Consider the following 5,473-nt stretch of genomic DNA (forward strand, 5'->3'; position numbering starts at 1 on the left):
GAGGCTAAACCTAGGCCCCCTACACATCTGTAGCAGATGCAGAGCTTGGCCTTCATGTGGATCCCATAACAATTGGAATGGGAGCTGTCTCTGACTCTGTTGCCAGTCTGGAGTGCCTGTTTAGACCTCAGCAGGAGAGGATGTTCCTGCTGGGAGTAGATGTCCCAGGGTCCAGTGGTACCCAAGGGGGACTTCCCCTTCTCCTCAGGGAAAAAGGGGATAAATGGGAGGGATTCGTAAGGTAGGGATAGGGTCTGTGATGAGTATGTAAAGTGAATAAAAAGTAAATTATTGAAAAATGTTTCTGTGTTATATATTAAATATTGGGTTTTATGATTAAAGAGTATTAAGAGGCTGTCTTTCAGTTAGCACATTTGTATTATCGATTCTTAACTCCTATTAATTCATTCTGTAAATTAGTGAAGGAAATTCTCACTTAACAGTTGTCCACTCTCATGTTGACGACTAAGCTTCATGAGCCACCTTCAAAAATAAACTAATGATTGTTTAGTTGCCCCCCTGTAATTATGGTTGTATTTCTGTCTTTAAGCATTGTTTCTATTTAACATATTCATTATATTTAAAAGAAATATAATGCTGCCAAGAAATTTTATATATGAATACATTTATATGATTTTTGCCCATGTAACATATGAAAATTCACAGCTTTCCATATTAAACCACTTGTAGTAGATGACACACTTGGAATATTATAAAGTCAGTTTTGAAGCAATTTTGGGTGATATTTAAACTTGAAGTACTTAATATGTAATTAAAATTTCCACAGTGTGTAAAATTTATCCTCCCATGCACATATTTTCCTATATTTCTTTCTGTGTAAGATTTAATAATTACACTAAATGAAAGAATCATTTTATCATATGTGATGAAATATATTTATCTTTGCTTATCTCAATTTTTTGTGTGTGAATCTGTCCATGTTTCTGTGCTTGTGAATTTTTTTTTTGTGTTTCTAAAAAAGGAATTTTGCTCCATAATTATTAACATCTTAGAAAGCATCACATGGGAAAAAGAATGAGGGACCTTTCACAGAAATTCTTACTGATTCTACCTGACCTCAAATGACCAATGTAACAACCAACCAAACAAACAAATGAAAAACTCTATTGAGTATTATTGGAATGTTGTTTCTAGCATTTAAAATAGATCTTTGTTCCATAAGGTTTTTTTTCAACATATTTGTTGTTTTCAACATTTATTGTCATGACTGTGGTGATTTGAAAGAAAATGAACCCCATAGGCTCATAAGGAATGCCACTATTAGAAGGTGTGGCCTTGTTGGAGGAAGTGTGTCATTGGGAAGTGGGCTCTGAGGTTTCAGAAGCTCAAAGTAGGCCTTGTGGCTCACTGCTTCTTCCTGCAGATCCAGTTGTAGACTCTCAGTTACCTCTCCAGCACCATGTCTGCATGGATGCCACCATTCTGACAGCCATGATGATAAACCTACTGTAGGTATAAACTAACCCCAATTAAAATTTTCTTTTATAAGAGATGCCATGGTCTGTTGTTACTTCACAGCAATAAAATCCCAAACTAAGACACATGCATGTACACATTCAGAATTTTGAGTCAGAGCCATGGAAAAGTATATAATTTAAGATCACGGCTATACTTAAGATTTTACTGTAAAACTTGATTGCATGAAGACAAGTTAAACAAACAGGCTGAGAATAAAGCAGGCTATCAATCATAAGCCTTAAGTGACATCAAATGGTATTATTAACTCTAGACTAAAGTTATAAAAAAGTAGCAGTTTATTTTTTTGAGAGATATTTTCATTATAATATATTGCCACACAGAGAGTTCTCAAATGATGAAGTAAAAATATCTCAAAGTGTTCATTGTCCTTAAAAGTAGAAAAATACACATTAAACTATTTTACATTTTTATCTTACTCCAGAGAGAATCACTAAGATGAGGAAAATGACTGGCAACAAATACTGGTGAGGATGTGGGGGAAAGGGAAGCCACATTTAATGTTAGTGGGATCCACACCAGTGTCATCATTCTTGAAATCATCATTGAGAACTCTCGGAAAGCTAAAATTATGTCTGTCATAATATCACCCAGTCATACTGCTCTGAGTATGTGCCAAAAGGACTCCATGTTTCTGGTGTGGCACAGGCACATCCACTGGGAACAGCCAGAGTCCTAAAGCCAGCACAGCTGCTTGTCACAGTTCCAGCAAAGCTGAGCTGATGCTGCAATCACTGTCTTTCTATCTCTTTTGGGTCTTGGTCTCTGCGAGTTGCATTCTTGGGGACTTTCTGCATTATGATTCATTTTATGTATTTCCTGAAAAAAATCATGTCTGAGTCTTTTTGGAAAAATCCTAAAATTAACACTTTCAGAATACTGTTTGGAAGTCTTCTCTATGCCCTGGAGATCATTAACCACAGATGAGCACATAGCTAGACAAGGCCATTACAAAAGGCGTCTTGCCCTGAGCAAAGTCAAACAATATAATTGGTGCAGAGTAAACAGGGACAATTGGCAAACTCTGACTGGCCAAGATTCAAGGTCTCCATTTACAATAGGCTGAGAGCTCTCTGAAAAACGTAGTTTAAAGATGGGTTATTTATTTCCTACCTCATTATCACAGCTGATCTCATTAATAATCATATTCAAGTTTTGCACTAAAGAGCACTGTAGAAATCTTTTCCATGTATCAAAAGTGATAGTTATATCTCCCATCCCAACTCTATGTTTTACTGAGCAAAATAAATGCTGTACAGTTGGATTCTTTCTTCTGTGTTCTGCTTTGCAGACTATACTATGAGTATAAAAATTCTAAATTTTAGATATTGCAGGTCAGATCTTGAGAACCATTTACTATTTAAGATATTATCTCTAGCACAGATACTATGCTATGATACCAAAATTTCCCATTCAATCTTAATTCTCATTCTTTCCACAACTATTAATCTCTGTTTCTAATGGGAAAGTGTACTCTAAGTTTGCGTTTTTCCTTACTTCTCCAGGGTATCACAGCAGCTAGAAATGACTTGCTAAATGAGTAAGGAAAAGACATAAACCACCTTGTTGCCACAGGAAGGAAATGTTTAACTACACCAAGCACACTGCATTGAGCATGATGTACTCAGCTAGTATTCTGAGCACTGCAGGCCATCTTCTGTTGTGCAGTTTCACACTGACCAAGGGCACAGGACCGTTCAATGAAAAGGATATTCAAGGTGTCTGTCATGTGGTTAAAAATGTCTTTCTTTTTTCCAACAAAAATTTTATTGGATGATCTAGTTTTCAGTGGGAAATGTATTAGGAAACATCTTGAGTTCATGTAATAAATAAATATAAATTCTTAAAGTATTTTGTTTACCCTCTCAGAGAAGAAGAGGAGGGGATAGAGGGAGAAAATCTGTGAGAGAAGGGCCAGGAAGGAGACAGAATTTGGGATGTAAAAACAAACAATTGACAAATACATAAATAAAAAGAAAAACAAAAACATGTATTTTTACCATGTAGCGGATAGCACTTGCACTAGACTAGATCAACTTATTCTGGATTCCACTTGTATTTTGCTATGGACTCTGTCTTTAAAAGGAATTTAACTTGTAATGTTGATGTGCATGCATCTGTACTTCTGTGAAACTGTGAACTGCACCACGCGCACGCTGTTTTTTTTTTTTTTTTTTTTCCATTGCTGGGACATTTAAGCAATTTTTCTTCACTTACTCTAAAACTTCTTTTTAAATTCCCGTTTCTTTAATTCCCCTCTCCTCATGTTTTAGTGTTCTTTAAACTTTATTTTGTATTCATTGTTATTGCTTTGTTGTTATTGGTGGTCTGTGACTGTGTATGTGTTATGAACCCACCAGCTTTCCTTTACTGTGGTAGTTTCAATAAAACTTGCCCTGTCAGTTTTTAGAGCAATCTCTATCTATCTATCTATCTATCTATCTATCTATCTATCTATCTATCTATCTATCTATCTATCAACCATCTATCTGTCTTCTGTCTGTTTATTTATTTATTTATTTATTTTCCCTTATCACTTTAGAAATATATCATGTTATTTTTTCCTTTTTGTTTTTGACAGACACTGATAGTCCATTTTTTCAATTTCATTTAAAAAATAAAATCTGAACATTTACAATAAAAACTTCAAACTTCCTATTTTTCTCTCATAAACAAGTTGGTGTTTCAGTGGTTATCATCATTCTCATCATTATTACATTGATAAATCAACATGAAAACAACTTGTATAAGAAGATAAAGATTTAAAATGGTTAATACCGTAACACACGAAGTAAAATATATAGGTAAATCAAGTAGCCCAATGCCTCCTGAAACAACAAGCATCTGATACACAGTGCTAGCATGGAATCGAATAGTCTTCCTCATCAGGGCCACAGATCAGAGCCTTCCTTCTTAAAGAGCACTAGTCCCTTTTATTCTTTCCCATCTTTCCAAAAAAAATCAGTAAACAAACAGACAGCATTTTACACCAAGAAAAGCAATGGCCACCACACAGGCAAGTGGGAATCCAATCACATCCAGAGAGTGGCACTGGTACCAGGTGAGGTTGTGTGTGAGTGGTCTCAGGTGCTTGGCCTCTTTGTGACACATGACAAACTCAATCCAGAAGACTGCTCTGTCCAGGGGCTTCATAGGCTGGTCATGGTGAATGGTTGACAACCACATAGCATTCTCTTTATAGCTAAAGGAAAATACAATGGACATTCCCTTACAGAATGACCATGAAAATATATGTATATAAAGTTATGCATATCATAAAGATGACTACATGAAAGCATAAGAAAAATGATTGTGGTCACTTATCACAATCAAGATCTTATTAAATAATATATAAGCTAGAACTACTTCAACACACAGACTTGAATATATAAAGAGAAATGCTAGGAAGAAAACAAATATACATAAATAAGAGATTGGAATCAGTTAAGGCCCGAAAGCAAAATAAACAAAATCAAAATGAGCCAGTTTTGAGGTTTAGAAGTATGAGTCAAGCAGAAAGCCATTTACTAATGGAGCTGGTGTAAAGAGTTCAGAACAGTAGTAGAAAAAATTTGCAAATGCATTGCGAATCCATGCCATTTCCACTGTGGTGCATTTCTGGACAGAATGGATAAGGAGTTAGAATTTATGAGGAATTTGTACCAGTCATTTATACATGGTTATTAATTATAAATATAGATGTGCAATAATTGTTCCTTTGCTGACTCTTTTGTCTTTTTATAAATATCTCCTTGTAGTTGTGAGTTGTTCAATGTAAATAATAAACTATATTTTCCTTTATTACTAAAAATGTAAAATGTTTTGGCTCTTTACATACTTCAAGTTAGTCTTGCTGTAAAGTGGAATCAGAGTACATTCTTTAATTCTTTTTTTTTTTTTTTTTTTTTTTTTTTTTTTTTTTTTAGCCCTGTTTTTTTTTTTAGCCCTGGCTATTCTTGGACTCACTCTGTAGACC

The 5,473-nt window shown here is 34.8% G+C and overlaps 1 pseudogene; it reads right to left on the reverse strand.

Annotated features, from left to right (window-relative positions):
* Window positions 1-4,458: 4,458 nt before the first annotated feature.
* The window catches only part of LOC110294878, a 14,876-nt pseudogene continuing 13,861 nt past the window's right edge, over window positions 4,459-5,473 (reverse strand).

Source organism: Mus caroli, chromosome 5 (genome assembly GCF_900094665.2).
Source record: "Mus caroli chromosome 5, CAROLI_EIJ_v1.1, whole genome shotgun sequence".
Lineage (NCBI taxonomy): Eukaryota > Metazoa > Chordata > Mammalia > Rodentia > Muridae > Mus > Mus caroli.